The sequence below is a fragment of the Canis lupus genome, chromosome 7 (genome assembly GCF_048164855.1).
Source record: "Canis lupus baileyi chromosome 7, mCanLup2.hap1, whole genome shotgun sequence".
Classification (NCBI taxonomy): Eukaryota; Metazoa; Chordata; class Mammalia; order Carnivora; family Canidae; genus Canis; species Canis lupus.
In genome coordinates this window covers 52,767,103-52,788,123 of record NC_132844.1, presented here as the reverse complement: position 1 = coordinate 52,788,123, position 21,021 = coordinate 52,767,103, and positions in this window count along the sequence as shown.

Here is a 21,021-nt window from a genome sequence, read left to right as displayed (position 1 = left end):
ACTTGTCAATTTCGGGATCCCTGGGTGGCGCAGCAGTTTAGCGCCTGCCTTTGGCCCAGGGCGTGATCCTGGAGACCCAGGATCGAATCCCACGTCAGGCTCCTGGTGCACGGAGCCTGCTTCTTCCTCTGCCTGTGTCTCTGCCTGTCTCTCTCACTGTGTGTCTATCATAAATAAATAAAAAAATTTAAAAAAAATTAAAAAAAAACTTGTCAATTTCCAGTCAATTTCCTTGCCTATGGTACAGTGAAGATTTACTAATTCCTAAACATTCATCTTCAACAATGTTCTCTTTCTCTTATGACTCAAACTATTTATCATGTGTCCTACTGGATATCATCACACCATGCTAGAACTGAACCCACAATCTGCCCTCATAACTCCCATCCCAAATGGGTGTCTTCATGAATTTCTCCCTCCCCTCCAACTGCCTTATAGTAGCCAAGACCTCTGTCTCTCCAACCCAGCCACCTCTCACCATCCCACAGCCATTCCCTCATGTGGATACCATCACCTTCTGCCTAAATTACCCTCATTGCCTACCTCCTAACTACGCTCACTTCCCCAAGCCTTGTCTCCTTTCTACCCTTGTCACCCTGAGGCGGTGTGTTCTTTCTAAGCACACATAAGATAGTGGCTTTCCCCACTTCCAACCCTTTAACAACCCCTTAGAGCCCTCAGGTTGAATTCCAGGTTGAAATCCAAAATGGCACCTGTGCATTCCCCATTAGGACTTTGCCTGACTATCCTCTTCTCTGTCACTGGCTGATTCCTACTTGCCCGTTACTTCCCTGTCCTGCTGAGGTCTAATAGCCCTGCTATGTTCATGCCTGGTGCTCTCCACTCCCATGGTCTCCACACCTACTAGACTGTCATAATTTTCCCTTTACCTGCCTGTATTCCCAACCAGCAGGTAGCAAAATGGGCACACAGCATTTCTTAAATGAATGAGCAAATTAATTTAGTCTACCTATTCTCCACATTCCTCCCAAACCAGAAAAGTCAGAAAGACATGCTATGCTCATTGCAGCCATCCACCACTTTTCTGGTAAAAATTGGAAAGAACAAAAAAGAGTAAAGAATTTAAAGACTATCATAGCACCTGAAAACACCTTATAATGACATATGCTTTCTTTTCTCTTATCCTAGAAGTGGAATAGCTGGATCACATGGTAGGTATATGTCTAACTTTTTAAGAAATTATCAAATTGTTTTCTAAAGTGGTTGTACTAAATTCCTACCAACAATGTTTAAGTTCTATTTCCTTCACACATTCACCCATATTTGATATGGTCAGTCTTCTCTTATTTCAAACATTCTAATAGATATCTCATTATGGTTTTATTTTGCAACTCCCTAATAACTGTTAAGATTGAACATCTTTTCATGTGCTTGTCATCCATAAATCTGCTTCAATAAATTCAAATTTAAATTCTTTTCAAATCTTTTGTCCACTTTGAGGGGGTGGTAGGAGGCATTGTTTGTTTTTTTATTGTTGAATTTTGAGAATTCTATAGGTATTCTGAATAGAAGTTCTTTATGAGATATAAAAATTTGCAAATATTTTTCCCAATCTATGTCTTTACTTTTCATTCTCTTACAGTGGGTTCTAAAAAAAAAGGTTTTAATTTTGATAAAGCCTAATTTATCTTTTTTTTTTCCTTTTATGGGTTGTCCTTTTGGTACTGTATCTAAGAAATCTTTTTATAACCCAAAGTCACAGAGATTTTCTTCTATGTTTTCTTCTGCAAGTTGTGTAGTTTTAAATATTAAATCTAGGCTTATGATCCATTCTGTCCTAGCACCACTGAAATACTATCCTTTCTCCACTCAATTGCCTTTACACCTTTGTCAAAAATCAGTCCTAAATACATATAGTTTATTTCCAACCTCTCTATTCTGTTCCAATGTCTGTGTTAATGCCAGATACCACGCTGTCTTGATTATTATGGTTATATAGTAAGTCTTTATTGTGTAGGGAGTTTTATAGGTATATTATAGGTACGTCAAGCAGCGCCATGTCTCCAACTTTCTTCTTTTTCAAAGTTGTTATGACTTCACTTTTGTGAATTTTAGAATCAACTTGTTGTTTTCTATTGGGATCTCTATTTGCAGGTATTTTGGAGGGATTGCACTGAATCTATGGATTAATCTGGGGAGAATTAATATCTAAAAAACACAGAGTCTTCCAACACATAAACAAAGCATACCTGTCCATTTATCCAATCCCTTTTAATTTCTTTCAGCAGTGTTTTGTAATTTCCAGTGAAATTGGGCTTGGTCTCCTAGGATTCTTAGCACTGTGTCCTCATCTCAGAGTCGGCTGGGCTCCAGTTGGGCTCCCTGTCCCTGCACTACAGCCTGGTGCCTGACTCTAAGCAGTAAGCTGAGGAAATCTTAAAACAAGCCTCATTTGTTTCCATCTCTCAGAGATCACTGTCCATGACCTGATATCTGGTGTTCTGAAAACCACGCTTTATATATTTTGTCTGGTGTTTTGTTTCTTAAAGGTGGGAGGGTAAGTCTGACCCCTATTACTCCATCTTAGTCTGTACTAAGCTGACTTTCTGTCTCTCCAACATACTCTTCTGTTTCCTGCTTTTATGCCTTGTTCATGCTCTCCCCTCGTTTTGGAGTGCCTTTGATCCCTTATTCACCTGGGTAAATCTTGCTTGTCTCTCAAAACTCAATAGAAATGTGTAACTTCTCTGAGGACATATTCCATGTAAGTAACACTCTTCCACCTCTTTGTTTTGATATTATTCTGTGAATATGTCTGTTTCCTCTTTTAGCACTTTATTTTTTTAAAGATTTTATTTATTTATTTATTCACAGAGAGAGATGCAGAGACATAGGAAGAGGAAGAAATAAGCTCCTCAAGGGGAGCCCGATATGGGACTTGATCCCAGGACTCTGGATCACACCCTGAGCTGAAGGCAGATGCTCAACCACAGAGCCAACCAGGTGTCCCCTTTTAGCACTTCCTATTCAAATTATCTGTTTATGTAACCTTCTTATCTACTTGATCATAAGCCCTCCAAGAGAGGAGCCGTGTGTATTCCCTTTCTATCCTGAGTGCCTGGTAAAGACCTTAGCACAAAGTAGACACTCCATAAATATTTGCTAAACTACATCTTTGAGACACAAGCTGTGAACAATGAGTGAGAAATGGCTATCCTCCCTCAGAGACTATAGTCTCCAGGAATGGAGTGGGGCAGGGATGGGGTGTCCTTCTGAACACAACAATTTAATACACTCTCAGGGGGTAAGCTGCTTCTAGAAGTTGGGTAGCTTGGTCAGAGTATTTTTTACATGGATAATTACTGCCAAATTACTTTCCAAAACAACTATCAATTTATGCCACCAATAATTTATGAGAGTTCTGACTTCTTTCCATCCTCACCAACTAAATTAAATACTTTATTTCAATTTTCCCAGTCTGATGTGAGAAAATAGTATCTTATTGTTAAAATTATATTTCACTGCTCATTAACAAGGTTGAGTTTTAAATAAATTAAATATTTATTACATATTTATATTTAAACTGTGGGTTTCTGTTTATGACTATCCTGCTTATTCTTTGTTCCTCCAGCCCCACCACAGACCCTTTCTTTACCTTTCTATGCCCTGCCTTGCATGTCTGCTCAGGCTCAGATCCAGGATCCAGAACCTGCAGGAAACCCCAGCTCTCTCCAAGCTTCAAAAAACCTTTCCTTCCCCTTATGCCTCCAGAGCTAGGAGTGGTAATGGCTTCCTAATCTTGCTAGTACCATTACTTTTGTCCTCAATTCTGGTATTATCTCTGTATACAGTCCCTTCATTAAACTTCTTAACTGAAATCTTTGAGTAAGCCATTATTTCCTGCTAGGAAGTGACCAATAAAATAACCTTTGTCTGTTTTTACCCTGTAATCTTTACTATGATATTGATTTATAGGAGCTCTTTATATATTGTGGATATTTTACTTCTCAGATGATATACATGTTACAAATATTTTCTCCCAGTTTATAATTTCTCTCTTCTTTCCTGTTCCTGAATTCTGTACCAGCATGGGATATATACATGACATATCAACGTGACTGATACTAGGCCAAGTATTATTCCTTAGAAATAAAGATTTTTCACTTCTTCTACCCTATAAAACACTCCATAAGTAGCATCTCTGTTCCCTAAGCACCTTTAGAAATGCAATGAAGGATAAGAGCACACAGAAGAGAACACTCAGACTTCACAGGGGCAAGCATCCTGATAGAGTTGTGGGGTTTTTTTCCCCCTTTCTTCATTGTAAAACTATAAAGGTGGTTCCCTTTTGGGTTGGGTATATATGCAGGGATTGGGGCAACTACCTTAAGACAGAGAGCAGGAATGCTATCAGTTAGAAAAGAAGAAAAGAAGGGGTGGGTACCTGACCGGCTCAGTGGTTGAGCATCTGCCTTCGGTTCAGGGTGTGATCCCAGGTTCCTGGGATCAAGTCCTTCATCAGGCTCCCTGCAAGGAGTTTGCTTCTCCCTCTGCCTATATCTCTGCCTCTCTCTGTGTGTCTCTCATAAATAAATAAATAAATAAATAAATAAATAAATAAATAAATAAATAAAAAAAATATTTTTAAAAGAAAGAAAGAAGAAAGAAAGAAAGAAAGAAGAAAGAAAGAAAGAAAGAAAGAAAGAAAGAAAGAAAGAAAGAAAGAGAAAGAAAGAAAGAAAGAGAGAGAGGGAGGGAGGGAGGGAGGAAGGAAGGAAGGAAGGAAGGAAGGAAGGAAGGAAGGAAGGAAGGAAGGAAAGGGGGTAGAGTCACCCTTTCATTGATTTTTTAGTGGGAAAAGGCTAAGATGAGGGGCAAAGGAGCCATGACCTGAAAGATACAAGAGCATTGTTCTAGGAAAGCAACTACTGTTAAGAAGCACCTATGCATTAGAAACTGTGCTGGTCTTAGTAGGCTATCCATCTCATCATATGAATAGAGCCATTCATTTAACACAGAGATGTTCTAAGCATTTAGGATATATCCATGGACAAAATAAAGAATTCATATTTTAGCTATCATCCTTTCTATGCATACAAGCCCTACCTATCTACTCTCTAGATACGGCATAGGTGGAAATGTGATCCTACAGGAAAAAGTCCTCAAATAACTATTTATTTGTCCAGCTGTGGGGTCGATCTTTGATATACCCCAGTCATGTATAATCCCTTAGGGGACTATATCTAACTCCTAGCAGAATAGGGAAGTAAGAATGCTCATGAGGGGTCTGTTAAGGCACTCCAAGCTGAGGATGAAGGCCTATAGACTTTACATGTTCTCACAATGTTCTTTCATTCTTATCAAGCAATTAAAAATAAAATACCATTTATTTTAGTAGGATCCTCCATTGCCTCCTCTCCTCAGATCACAGGCTGAATGTCAAATATTTACTTGGGTATTTTTTTTCTTGCTGCCCACATTAACCACAGTTGATAAAATTCCCAAACATTCTTCCAGTGTGGTTGGAGCTAGTTAATGATTTGTGTATCACAAAAGAGCAGAGAAGATGGCCTTTCTCAGAATCTATTTGACTGACTTCTCCATTGAACATCCAGTTGTTCTGTAGACCCAACTCATGGCCAATCTGGTGATTTGTTTTCAAAGGGCCCAAGACCCTCTTCTGAACACACTGATGTCTAGGGTCCACTAATCTTTTCAGTACCCCCCTCCCCTTGCACAGAAATTCTAGGCTTTTACTCAGAATCTTGTTTTTCCTGACCTAAACTCTAATAATATTCTTCCCTGAGAAACTAAAATTCCATCTCATCAAAAGTTATTTGAGATTATACATCTAGTGTTCTCTGCCCAGGAAAGACTTTGAAGGGAGTTTCAGCATGAAGTCCTTTCGCCCTTTGGGAGAATTTCTTTCTGTTGAACAGGTTTTTGTTTTAAACATTAACTAGGCAACTTGCTGGTCTTGAGCTTTAAGGGCAGAGCAAGTCCGGGGAACAGGTGGGAGTGTTGGTTTCTGTCAATGGAGTAAGGTCAGGCAGGCTGTACTAGTCATTTTCCTATTGCTGCTGTAAGAACCACTCCCTCATTTCTCCTTGAAATGATTATCAAGAGGTCTGGGACTCCATCTCAACTAGGTCTATCAGAGGCCTGAGACAGGAGATGATAGATTTTGTGTTGAGAAAAAAATCAACACGAAAAAGGTTTACTTCACCCCCAAATCATTGCCAAAATGGTACTTTTCAGCCCTAGCCACTTGTGGAAAGAGTGGGGGAGGAGTGTGGGATGTGGTAACTCAGAAGCAGCTGATAGAGAAGAAGGAAGGGGTTTCAACAGTTGCCACTCAACAAGAACTAAGATTTTTGTCTGTAACTTGAGTTTTCACTGGACAGCCACACACATTGGAATGTAATGACAAATGAGGTGTCATGAACCCAAATGTCATGTGCCTTGCCCTTACCTATGTGCTCATCAGGACTTTAACTTCTGATGATTCTCCCCCAAGTATGTCAAAATTTCTGAGACTCCCCAGGGAGATTTTTATGTATTTGTTTGTTTATTCACAAATAAGTGCTCCAGCTACCAAAGGCCTCTGCCAGATACTACTGACAGATCCTTGAGAACTACAGATTAAGAAATGGGTGCCATACTGCCTTGTGTACAATTTATATACCCCTCTGACCAAACCATTCTCCAAACTTAATTTTTGTTCATCATACATACATTAAATATTAATAAAATTAGAAAGATAGAAATGTGGCTTGTTTATACTTATGTGACAACTCTCGCAGGAGGCGTTAGTGATATGTGAAACTATCATTCTGTTACTGAAATAAAAAGTATAATTCAAAACAGTGGAAGACAATCTGACATTATGAATAAAGTCAACTTTTGATTGTGATTGAAAAATGCAGGAGTGGCTGGGTGGCTCAGCCAGTTAAACACTCAACTCTTGATTTCTGCTCAGGGCATGATATCAGGGTTGTGAGACTGAGCCCTACATCGGATTCCACACTCAGTGTGGAGTCTGCTTAGGATTCTCTCTCTCTCTCTCTCTCTGCCCCTCCCCACCATGCATTCTCTCTCTCTCTCTTTCTAAAATGAATAAATAAATAAAACATTTTAAAACAAAGAAAAAAGGAAAAATTAGTCACTTGGACTTTCCCTCTTATTTAGACTTCTGCCTGCTTTTGTACCCTTAGACATTTTTTTCTACTGGAGTGAACTTATTTCTCCATTTTTAGATGCAAATATATTTAATTCTATAAAATCTGTGACTCTCAAATGCTATGAGAATGATTAACATTTTCTTCATTTAGCTCCATGCCACAATAGGGTAAGCCTTTCATTTGAAGGCAGTCAGCCTAGAGTACTATGAAAACAGCCACTTGGTTCCTCAACCGTTCTGGCCCCCACCCTAACCCCAAGCAAACCCTCTTCAGTTGATTAGATCAGAGTGCTGGAAATGGATGTAAACAAAGATCTCCTAACAGATACATGGATATAGAAAGTTCTAGGAAACTACTCCCAGATCCTTGGCTCCTACATATACTCTGCTAAATCTCATTTCTTCTTACCACCTTGGTCCAATTCTCTTATACTACTTTCAGAGCCTGATATTTTGCACTCAACAAAAAGACATCATGTATTTAATTCCACCTGATTCTTCCTAGGGCAAATTTTCCTGAGTTGGAAAAAAAAAAAAAAAAACTCAAAGATGACCAAAAAAGGGGGGGGCATTTGAAATATTAGAAATCTGCAAAACCTGCTTCAATCAAGGCCCTATGAAACTGTCATAGAGCTGCCTCTCTTTCTTTCCTTGATATAATTCTGTCACTGCAAAGTATAACATAAGAAATGGGCACTTGGGCCAATATGTGGATGTGTTGAATTTAGATATAAAGTAGACTGGTGATGCCAATTTTATCTTAATGTCCTCTCTGATCCCCTATTATTAAAAAATACACTGCTCTTGATGGGGAATTTGTGACTCTAGAGATTAAGGGTGGTACAAACTTATCTTGCAGTCTCTTCTTTTCAAACATCCGGATTTGAAAACTAAAACTACACATTTTTTGTTGATGAAAACTAAGGGCATTGGCAAAAATGTAAATGACTTTAACATTTTCAAATAGTCATCAAAGTCAACTTTGTATAACCTATTACAAATTAGCACTGTTCATTGCAAAATATGGAAAGTGTTACATGATTGTTGAAAAAGTTCTAATTCTTGGTATACTGTGGTGACAGCTAGAAAGTTGACGAAATTTTTAATAGCTAGACACCAAGATATCATTCATTAGTTCAATGATTCATTCATTTATTCATCAAAAAAATACAAGAACTTACTATGTTCCAAGCACTATTCAGAGTAATTAGGATACATTAGTAATAAAACAAATATTTCTGCCCTGGAGCTTATATTCTAGCAGGGAAAGGTACAGAGGATATATTTGTTATTTAAGTAACAGATTACTCCCAAAATTTAGTGGCTTAAAAGAACAAATTTTTTATCTCAAAGTTTCTGTGGATCAGGAATCCAGGCACAACTTAGTTGGACCCTCTGCTTCACATCTGCCATGAGGCTGCAATCAAAGAGTACAGGGTCTGTGGTCTCATCTGAAGGCTTGACCAGAGAAAGATCCAATTTTGAGGTTCCTCAGCAGTTGTTGGCAGCACTCAGTTCCTTGCAGATTGTTTGATTGTGATCATCAGTTACTATCTGGCTGCTGATGGAGGCTCCTCACTTCCTTGCCACACACACACTTCTCCCACAGAGCAGCTTCTGACATCAAAATGTGCAAGTCAAGAGGGCAATCAAAAAATTTGCTAGCAGGATAGAAGTTAAAATTGTATATAATCCTATCATGGAAGTGACATTTCCTCAACTTGGCCATAGTCTATTAGTTAGGAACAAGTTACTTGAAGGAAAGAGATTACCCAAGTGCCTGAATACCTGGAGGTGAGGATCGCAGGGGCTATCTTTGAGGCAGCCTGCCAAAGGTATAAAGGGGAATTGGGCATGCTAAGCCAAGAAATATGGGTAGCAATTTCAAATAGCACTCTCGGTGTAGGCCTCATTGAAGTGACAAGTGAACAGAAGCTTGAAGAAGGTGAATGGGTCAGCCATATGAATATTTGTGGAATTCAGTTCAGGCAGAGGAAGTAGTGAGAATGAAGACCCCTCCCAATGGGAGAACCCTTGGGGTGCAGATGAAGCATCAAGGCGGCTAGTCAGTGGTGAGAGGAGAAGTCAAAAAGGAAGGAGAGTAGGGAATGAGGTCAGGGGATTAAGGGTAGGGGGGAATCATGTAGGAGGATCTTGTAGGCCACGGTAAAGATAATGACTTTTATTCTGGGTGAATGGGCACCATTTCAGGGCATTAGGTGGAGGATGGGTAAAATGTTTTTATTATTTTTTGCTTGTATGTTTTTATTTATTTTTAAAGATTTTATTTATTTATTCATCAGAGAGAGAGAGAGTGATAGAGAGGCAGAGACACAGGCAGACTTCATGCAGGGAGCCCGACGTGGGACTCAATCACGGGTCTCCAGGATCACACCCTGGGCTGAAGGCGCGCTAAACGGCTGACCCACCTGGGCTGCCCGGATGTATGTTTTTAAATGATCCCTTGGGCTGCTGTGTTAAGAATAAACTGTAGAGGGGCACAGGCAGAAGCAGCAAGAATAGTTAGGAGGCTACTGCATTAATTACTTTTTTTAAAGATTTTATTTATTTATTCATGAGAGACACAGAGAGAGAGAGAGAGGCAGAGACACAGGCAGAGGGAGAAGCAGGGCCCATGCAGGGAGCCCGACGTGGGACTCGATCCCGGAACCCCAGAATCACACCCTGGGCTGAAGGGGGCGCTATACCGCTGAGCCACCCGGGCTGCCCTGCATTAATTTAGGCAAAAAAAAAGACAGTGTCTCAGAACAGGACAGAGATTGTGGAAGTTGGGGGAAATGACCAGATTCTGAATATATTTTGAAGTCCAGCCTATAGGATTGCCTGATAATTTGGACTTGGGATAAAAATGAAAATAGGATTCTAGGATGACTCCCAGGATGGATTTTGGCCCAAGCAACTAGAAGGATGGAGTTGCTGTCAACAGAGATCAGTAAGGCTGAAGATGAAAAATGAGTTTAGAATTGAAAATTAGTTCAGTTCTAGAGATCTCAAGTTTGCAATATCTGTTGGAAATGAGGAGGAAGATATTCAGCAGGCAGGTGAGCGCATGGTTCCAGAATTCAAGGAATAGCATTCCTACAATTAAACTGATTCTCTATTCAGATATAATGGTAATTCACTGAAAAGCCATTCAGCAGATTATGTTGAAAATTGAAGGAGATAAAAAATATTTGCCTTACAGATTGGTAAACCGAAGGACAGTTCCAACCATTTTCAATTAATAATATACGTCCACCATTCCAGCAAAAGAAACAACATTGTATTTAACAATCCTGTTAAATGCTACAGCACGCAAAGGCTTTTCTAGGTTTGTAACTGAAGATGTAATTTTTCAAATTTCCCTCCTTTTATTTGCGTTGATTTGGGCTTTCTTTGGGGAGAATGAATAAGAATGTCTACCTTTAGAGTCTCTGCAATGCCCAGGCACAACAGGGGCTTCATTGCTCAGATCTATGCTTTAAAACTTAATGAAACCTTGTTTTATTCATGAACAAGCTTGACTTACCAAATGGTTGAATCTGAATTCTTCCAGAATTTTGGATAGCATTGGATGCTGATCTCCCGGATAACGAATGGTGTGAAGTTAGGGGCATTGAATTCTGTCTTCCTGAGATGTTTGAGATAATACCAATTTGAGCTGTTTGAGATGGTTTATTGTTGTGTTCAGAAATAAAATGGGTGCCCCAGAAAGGCATATTAACTTGTTTATTTGTATTGAAAAAATAAAGACAGGTAGGTCACATTGAGTAAGTTTATCTTAACTGATTGGTTTGACTAGAAAGGCTGGTTTTGCCAATAGATTATAATGGCAGAGACTCCTAAAACTTGAATGAATTAAATCTATGGCTCCAATTTTCTTTTTACGGTTCCCAATTTTTAAGGACTGTATATTCAAAATACATGATAAAATTTGCAAAGAGTTTTTCAAAACTATGGCATTGACAAGTGTGTACTAAACTTAACAATATTTAGATTATTTTTCCCAACACTTTGATTGTATTATAGTCATCAGGCTGCCTCCATGTGAAACAGTAACTACTATAATTAAGAGTCATTCAATGAGCCATGATAATGTCTTCTTTGGTAGTGTTCCCAGAAATTAAAAACATAAATATGTCAGGGTCTGTGAAGGAGCTGGGATTTTACCGTACTTAAAAGTTAATGAACTAATCTGTGAGGGTTTCATGGAAGCAGACAAAAGACATGAAACTTGATGGTCAGAGGTTATGACCTTTGATACCCTCAGCACAGTGAGAAGCATGAGCTTGGTTGGTTTGCATTGGTTTCCGGTGTTCTCCAAATCTCGTGGAGGGAATGCACGTCAGTGGGTGGACTTAGGTGCATGCTGTGTACGCTGTGGGTTTGTATCACACGAAGCCTGGGGGATTCAACACTCTTATAGCAAGCAGAAGCAAGCCTGCTCTTTATCTGGGGAGAGTTGTTACTTCATCTCAAGGTTGCGCACTGTCCTGAGAAATGGCCCAGATATAAAGCAGCAGGAGCCTTGCATTCTTTGCAGACCCCGCAAGAATATTCAGGAACACTCAGGGCCCAAGCAGACTGCCTCTCCCAACAGAATACTCTCATAATTGGGTAACAGGTTCTTCTGCAAATGGTATAGGTCCCATTTTCTAGCTTTCAACAAAATTGAAGGAGTACCTCAGCAAGTTGTGAGTGAAGGATCATGAATCATAATTCTTATAATAGAATACTGCATAATATCTGGCATAAAACTCAAGTGCGGATCAAAGAATTTTGAGAAATTGCCATCATAAAATTCCTTCCCCTCCCATTTTCTTGGTTATGCAATCAAGTACTCTCAATATTCATAAATATAGGTGGAAAAATAAAAGAGAGTCAATGCCAAACCTCCCCCCAACAATTGGTAATATCCATCAGGGATAGATGAACTCATGGAAATGTTTGGAAAGTTTTTAAAGCCCTATCAATTTCATGAGATATATTTCCAATAAATATTTTTTATGTTTACTTTAATTTCAAGCTTTGTACCAATAAGCAAAATCTGATAGAGTAATAAATAAAATATTTTCAAACATAATGCACTGCATTAGGATAAAATGTGTTGTTAACAAATAAAATAAGGTAACAGGTTTCAGGGAAAGAGAATGAATATTACCAAATTTCAACTGCTTCAAAGAGCTTACTTTTGTATTCCTTTAGTGAGAGATGATGAGTGTCAAATTGCTATGAATTAGGTTTCACTGGATACACTTAAAATAATGATATACTATTTGAATTTAAAATATAAGTATGTATAATAGGCCAAAAATTGAGTCTTTTAAGTAATTATCATTTAAAACCCCAAATATAAATTTTAAAATGTGTTTGAGAAAATGTCTTTTTTCAAAATTATTTTAACTGGTGCATGGATAAAAACGACATAGGTTACATTTTTAAAAATAATAACTTAAGGGTGCCTGGGTAGCTCAATGGGTTAAGTGTCTGCCTTCTGCTCAGAGTCCTAGGATGGAGCCCTGCATCTGGCTCCCTGCTCAGCGGAGAACCTGCTTCTTCCTCTCCCTCTGCCCCTCTCCCCCCTACTCGTTCTCTCTCTCTCTCTCTCTCTCACTCTCTCTCTCTCTCTCTCTCTCTCTTTCTGTCAAATAAATAAATAAAACCTTTTTTTTAAGTCTTAAAAAAATAAATAAAATAAAATAATACTCTAAATGCTGAAATCCAGGACAGAATATGAAAGATAAAGAACTCTGCCGTTAGGGAGTTTAATATGTCTTTGGGGTAAACAGTTTTGTGAGGATTAAATGAGAAAACATGTGGGAAGGCATGGAGCTGTCCCAGGCCAAAAGCCTGATAGAACTTAGTTTCCTTTACATGTAACAAAAAAAAAAATTTTTTTTTTCTAGAGTGCCTGAGTGGCTCAGTGGTTGAACATCTGCCTTCAGCTCAGGGCATGCTCCTGGAGTTCTGGGATCAAGTCCCACATCGGGCTCCCCTTGAGGAACCTGCTTCTCTCTCTCTGCCTGTGCCTCTTCTTCTCTCTGTGTGTCTCTCATGAATAAATAAATAAAATCTTTAAAAAAAATTTTTCTGCATTGAAATCACATATTATAAAACAGGGGGGAAAATCAATGACTGGTAGTCAACTTTCATTTAACATCCCTTTGTAAGCTAAAGAGAGTGAAATCGCCTTTATAGTTTCTTTTAAGTTCTGATCAAGCCTCAAATGTTAAATTTATAAACACTAGGAAAAGGAGAAGAGAGACAAAGGAGAGAGGAAGGAAGGGAAGAAAAGAAGAGGGAGAAAGGGGAGAAAGGAAGAGGGAAAAGGAAGTAAGGAGGAAGGAAGAGGGAGGGAGAGAGGGAGGGAGGGAGGAAGGAAGGAAGGAAGGAAGGAAGGAAGGAAGGAAGGAAGGAAGGAAGGAAGGAAGGAAGGAAGGAAGGAAGGAAGGAAGGAAAGAAGGAAAGAAGGAAATGAAAAAGGAAACAAGGAGAAAGCCTTTAAACACTATATGCAGTGTCTTCCCAAACCAAGCAACTGGGATAACCTTTGTGTTGATTTAAGGGCACATCTAACCAAATGAATGTTCCATTGTTCCCACCTGTTTGCAAACAGCTTCAACTGTTCTGCCTTTGACCTGCTTTGGCTCCATCCTATATAGAATCTGCACTCTTGGAATCCCCCACTGCTGAGCTCCTCCACCACAGAGCTGGCCCTAGCAGCAGCTGGGAAAACCTCCTGGGGAACAGCTGGTGTCCAAGGCCCCACATTTCTGCCTTTACCCAGGGCAAAGAGTAATTGTCTGCAGTACAGGGATTTGGGGGGACACATTTCATTAAAATAACACTTCACATTTATGTAGTATTATTTCACTGACAGATAATTCTCATAAGTGTTTATCTCTTTTGGTCTCACTTGAACAAACCTGGCAGACGCTGTAACATTATGAATCAGGAGCCCAAGATCTGGGCCTGGGTTCTGACCCTAGCTCTGATGCTTATTTCATGAACAACATGGAGGGGGGGACAAAATCACTCCAAGACTCAGTCAGGACTTTATTCCTTTAGTACAAAAGGAGAAGATTATACTAGATATTCTCCTCTTAGAATAAACATTTATGGACAAATGCTTCAAAGCAACCTACCCCCCACCCCCACCCCATCAATTCCATCCACCATCGAATGAAATTCAAACTTACCTTTATCATACTGCTGAATATTTACCCACCCCAATATGACCAAAGCCAACCAACCAAGAACCACTTTGGGATATCTCATAGCAAATAAGCTACTTCATTTATTCCTCCCAACAAACCTAACGAGGGAAGTAATTCAGATATTATTACATCAATTTTTTAGATGAAGAAATTGAGGTGAGATTCAGGAATTTCTAGCAATCACACAGAAAGTAACAAAGTCCTATCTTCTACATTTGAGGAAATCAAACCATCTTGGAAACAAAAAAGTTAACAGAACTTGACTGCCAACACCACCTTCATGTGTGTCCGGCCTCTTCAATGCTGACAACTGTCAATTGTTTGGTTGAAAACAAGATAATCAACTGGGGCACCCGATACTTTATTTGATCTCAGATCCATGCAAGCCAGTTCATGGAGTCATAAATGCCTCTCTGTCAAACTTGACATTTTGAGCACATTTTCAAATTGCTAATTCCTTAAGGAGTGGTGTCTAAATTGAAATCTTCACCTCCAAGTGGCTTTGCCCTGTGTGTGCCCTGCACACCCTTGTTGATTTGTTTCTCCCATATCGGGGTGGGTCTCTCCTTGACAACTGGGGACCACATTTAGCCAGGCAGCTGCCCATTGGCATCTAAAGCTTGTGATATGTAGTTCTGGCAGCATCTCAAAGGATTTATTATTATCATCCCATGATTTCATTATTATTATTATCATCCTTATGAAATTCAGTAGCTGATCCCACTCAAAGCACTGGACCCATGTTTAACATGGAACACTCTTTCCACGGTTGTGGGGTTTCCCCTCATTTCTGCTCACTGTTGGAGGGCTCTAAGAGGTACCCTGCAGTCAGAAACAGGTCAGTCTGAGTATTGCCTCTGCCACCACTGCCCTGTCCCAGTGTCACCCTGTGGGGGTGGGGGGAGCTTGGGAGGGGACCTCTTCAAGGGCTCTCTACCAAATAGGAGGCAGTCAGGATGCGATACAAAGAGCACTGACCTAGCAGTCAAGAGGTGCTCATTCTGTGATGGAGGGCAAGTCTCTGCTAACTGAGTCTTGGTGTCTTCCTGTATTAAATGAGGTAAATGGGATTATCTTCAAGATTAATTTTGAATACAATCTTGCTCAGACCAGCTTTAATTTTACCCTTTTCCTGGCTTCTGGAGATTTCCACAGGGAAGAGCATCTCATTAGGAAAGATCTCGGCAAAAGACCCTAGTCACCCCTCACTCCAGTCTCTACTTCGCTCATCGATTTTCCTGGTTAAAAAAACAATCTGGTTGGGTAGCACGGGTGGCTCAGCAGTTTAGCACAACCTTTGGCCCAGGGTGTGATCCTGGAGACTGTGGATTGAGTCCCACGTTATAACAAAAACAAAAACAAAAACAACGATCTGGTTTGTTGAAGATTTTAAGGAAACAAAAGTAGCACTTTATCAGAGAAGTCAGAATTCCTCACCTAAAATCACTTCCCTCTTTGATCCTAGATAAATCTCGGAGAAATTGAAAGATTGATACAACATTAAAAAGATGTTTGTCTACCTATCAATGGGGTGGCTGGTGGGTTTATAATCTGTTGTAGAATTTTAGCAAACCTCTTTACATGGTTTACTTAACATTTATTGGGAGCCCACTGTGTGCCTTGTACTAAAGACAAGGCAAGAAATTAAAATGAGTATAAATCTGACTTCCAGGAGCATATAGTCTTGTGAATTCAAGACTTACACAAACACAAAAAAAAATTGTAAAACAAATTTTAAAACAATATAATGGTGGGGCGCCTAGATGGCTCAATCAGTTAAGCATCTGCCTTCAACTCAGGTGGTGATCCCAGGACCCTGGGATCCAGCCCCACCAGGCTCCCTGTCCAGTGAGGAGTCTGCTTCTCCCTCTCCCTCTGCCCCTACCCCCAGTGTGTGAGCTTGCACACACTCTCACTCTCTCAAATAAATAAATAAAATCTTAAAAGGAAAAAAAAAAAAACAGTATAATGGCATGGTAAAGTGTATATAGACCTATAGCAAATAACTTAACCCAGCCAGGTTGGATGGAGTCTTCAGAAAGAGGAAAGATGGTGTTAACTAGCATTCGGGACAAGCTATATGAAAAAGATAGAACTGGAGACAGACTGTGAATGAGTGGGATGAGCAGTTTCAACAGCAGACCTTCATAACAAATGCCAGAATTAAATAAGAAAAAGAATTTGGAGATAGAATGTTTATTTATCTCCATATTCAATAGCAACAGATTTCAGACCATGATTTTCCAGATGATGATTATCAAAGAATCCAAATTTATATTTGTTTAATTTGTAGATATCATACCAACATAGCATTACTCTTTTAAAATTAGGTTACCTATGAATGTGTGGTCCAAAGGACTCTTTAAAAAAAAGAGAGAGAGAGAGAGATTTCCTACTATGAGTATATTTCCTCAACATGGCTGCTTTGTGCCCAAGGCCTTCCCCAGGGTCACCCCTCTACAAAGCACTGGATCCAGCCACAGGTTAATTAGTATTTCTGGAGCACTCTGGACATTCCAGTTTCCATGCCTTTGCTCTAGCTGTTCCCCCATCTAGGAAAGGCTTTCTGTCACCCCTCCAGGTATGTAAGGCCTCCCTATCTTTAGGACACAGCTGAAACCACATGTCCTCTGTTAAGCTGTCACTACCTGGTTCACCACTTAACAATATCTGCCTCTAAATGCTAATAATACTTATTTTTTGTACTATCACTTTGCAATTATCATATTCTTTTTTTTTTTTGTATATTTTTCTAGATATAGGTTCTAGCTCCAAAAGAACCTATTTAAGCCTCCCAAGGAAGGGAACATGGATATGTCTTTGCATTTCCAGGGCTCAGCACAGTACACCAAGATTAGCAGACATTCACTAAACATAAATTATTGAATCTAGTCAAGCCAGAAATTAGCCATTTTTTCTATAGCTCTACTACAGCCATCCTCCCCTTTGAAAGATGACCAAAACAAGTTAGAAACAAACTGAAATGATTGTATCTGAAGTGGTATATATTGCCATAGCCTAAAAGAAACCCAGTATCAAAGGATGGGGATTCATTCACTTGAAAAAAAAAAAGAAGAATATTCTCACTCCTTAAAATAATACATGCCTCATTTCAGTATATTCCATTAACTGAAGCATTAATATAGATTTGCCTATCTGCAAAGGGATTTAGCAAAGGACATTTCTCCTTGCCATGGGACAGCTGAAGAGGTGTAATTTAACGGCTTTCAGAGGCCCGTCACTGGGGTGATTGAGGTGGACAGAAGGCATGGACATGACCAAGGCCCTTAAAAGACACAAACAGGTGGAGAGTGTGCTGGGGGTGGGCAGAGGGCTGGGGAGTACAAAAGGGGGAGGCTCGCTTGGAGAGCAGGGACAAGAGAAGGCAGAGTGTGAGGCTGGCAAGGAGCAGGAGGAGGGGTGAGGAGATGGGGGGCAAGATCTCAGCTAAACAGGACCCAAAAGGAGAGAAAGCAACAATAAAGGACAGACCTGTGCAAAAGACAGATGAATGGACAGAGCCCGGGGAGAGATGACAGTTCATCGGGGCAGGGGGTATATATATATATATATATATACCAAAAGACAAAGATGGCTAGGATAGGGATTTGAAAGATAAGGGTAAAAGGAAAGAAAACAGGGAATAAGTAAGGAGACAAAATAAGTAATAAGAGTACAGGTACCAGTTAAATGCTTCAAAAATCACCAGGCTGTTAGGCTGAAGAAGCCCCACAGCCATACCCAGGAGGGGACCATCAGTAAAGACACAGGCAGGCAATTTAAGTAGCTAGCTACTGAGGTAAAAAAAAAAAAAAAAAAAATGAAAAAAAAAAAGAAGATGGAAAAGGTGAGAAGCAGGAGAAAGAAAACCCAAAGGAGACACTGGCCCAGAAACCTTTTTAACTTTCTGTAAGAATCTTCAAGGCCCCAAACTAGGCCAAGATTCTGACTGACATTTCTGAGCTCACCAGCTGCTGTTTCCTTGAGAGAATTCTGACAAGAAGGCATAGAAATGCAAGCCAACACTGCCAGCTCTGAAAAATAATAATAATAATAATAACAACCCATGCTCTAAACACTTCAATGGGGCCGAAGCCTGCAGGGGAAGGAGGCGCACAGAGGAAGAGGGACCTGCCTGCAACTTTCCCCCAGGTATGTACTGAGCTGTTCCCTGTGCTGCTTTCTCCTCTAATTGTCCCCTGGCCGTTCCTGCTTGCCCATCTGTCTTGCTTTCTTTGTGAATTTTTGGGAAGCCCTGCAGGCGATCTGCTTCTGTCATCTGAAGCCAGCACGGCAGTGTCTATGCGAGCAGGTGAAGCTCCACATTCTGCTTATCACATGGGCGGGGTGGGGGGGGGAGGACTGCTGGAATCCAGGTCCATGAGGCAGAGCTGGGCGAGGGGAAATCAATGAGAGAAATCACCCCTGCCCAATTCTCAGTGCGTAGGAATGATTTGTTGGCTATGCTGACAGTGGACTTGTTTCCGTGTGTGGGCATCTGAAGCAAAGGCAGAGGCAAGGAGGGTGTGTGTGGAGACAGGGGGACAGGGCAACACAGGGCAGCTCGAGGGGGGAGATCCTGGCACAAGCACCCTAGGAGCTAGTCAATTACTAAAGAAGAGCTAGGGTTTTAGGAGTGACCTATTAAAATTTGACAGCATATGACCTTGAACTTTCGGCTCGTCTTTTCAGTGCCTTGGTAAAATACTTTGAATGTGTGTTGAAATTTCCTTCAAAGTAACCCAAAGGACTTTATTTCTAATATGTAATTTATCTCAAATACTCCATCAGCAAAAAGAGTGGTTTCTTCGGATGACCCCAAAGACACCCTCACTAAAACAACGTGAACTGTTACATCTTTTTGAAAAACTAAGAAGCTAAGCCCCTGAGCAATGTATTTCTTTGGAAAACTAGGACAAGAACCAGTTTCTCTGACATGGCCCCTGGAAATAATTCTTACTACTCACTCAATGTAATAGGTGTACTTTTTTAAAAAGAGTTTTTGGAGCTAAAGAGCTTTATCATTATTCTGTGTTATTACATTATGTTATATAATCATCGCCATCCCTTTGCAAATATGATACGAGATCCTGTGAGTCAATGGACCCCCTGCTGGGCTGTCTTTCCCAAGAAAAACATGCGCTTCATTTTATATCCATTCTTCACCATACTCCAGCCAAGGTTTGTTTGATAAGATTTGGGAGCCAAAGAGACGATCCCCAGTCGTGTACAAGCCCCCAAGCAGAAAATTCTCAGTGACTTGGTCATTTAGCAACTTTGTAACTTCACAGACAGGGGTTCCCCTCTCTTTGGGGTGTTGATCATCTGTCTATACCCTCAAGGGTGAAAGCTCCTACAATCATACCCTTGAAGAGGATTTACATCATCCTGGCTTCTGTGTGGCTTTACTCTTTTTCCTTACCTCCCCATTTTCAGGAAGCTCACAATGTAAGGGCCGATTCCTGGCCCTCGAATTGTTCAACATCAGAAACTCTAAACTAGAGCAGTGGTTCTCCAAGTGTGGTCCCCAGACAAGCAGCATTGGAATCACCTGAGAACCCTGTTAGGAATGCAAATTCTCAGATCCCTCTCCAGAACTCCTGAATCAGAAACTCTGGGGCTGGGGCCAGGCACAAGTGCTTGACCAAGACCTCCAGATGACTCTGAAACACTGAATCAGGAGGTTACAATGCTTTAAAATAACACACAGAGCTCACATCTCCTTACACGGGTGATTCCAGTTGCCGATAGAGCTATTGCTTCTCAAGAGACCCCTCCACAAATAACCACCTCTCAGTCAATGCTGTGTATCTTTGGCCTGCAAAATAGGAGTATTTCTGATAGAAGTTACTTATTACAGCACTGAGAACAGTACCTGTGTACAGTGAGTGCTCTCTGAATGAGGTGGGGGTTGTTTTACCTGTTCCACCTTTCCTGTGCAAAAGGCCTTCACTAGGTGGTGTAGGAAGTCAAAAAGGAAGTAGCCAGGATCCTGGTCCCATGAGAGGAGGTATGTGAAATTAGAGGTAAATACACAAGGAATGGAGCAGCAAAATAAGACACGATACAGGTCCACACAATAAGAACTAAGAAGAGAACGAGACAACTGGGAGAAAACTGTGGCGGATGTGTCTTTTGAACTGAGGCTTAAAGAGAGAGAAATTTTAAAGAGCAGAGATGGGCTAAGAGAAAAGAACATTGTAGGTGGCTGCTGAGCACCTGGCTCCTGAGTGCCCGCTCCCCTTTCTGTTACTAATAAGGTAGCCATTCATGTTGCGGAGGGGCATCACCTTGTGTCTGGGTCTAACCGTTTGTCACAATGTTTGCAGAAAATCTTCCTTTAATCCAAACTATACAACTTTCCTGAGACTTTCGTAAAATGAGTCCTTTCCAGTATTAACAATTTTTTTACTTTAACATTCATCTCTCTCTCTCTCTCATATATATATATATATATTATTAGGTCAATGATTTTCAAAGTCCTCTGTCCACTTACAACAGAATAAATTGGAAGTGCTTGCAAAAGTGCAGATTCCTGGGCCCTAGCCCAACTGGCTTATTTTGGTATTATTGAGAGCAAGTCAGAACAATCTGCATTTTAACAAGCTCCCTTGTGATCCTCTTGTTCACACAAGTTTGAAAGCAATGCTTCAGGAGTTCTTC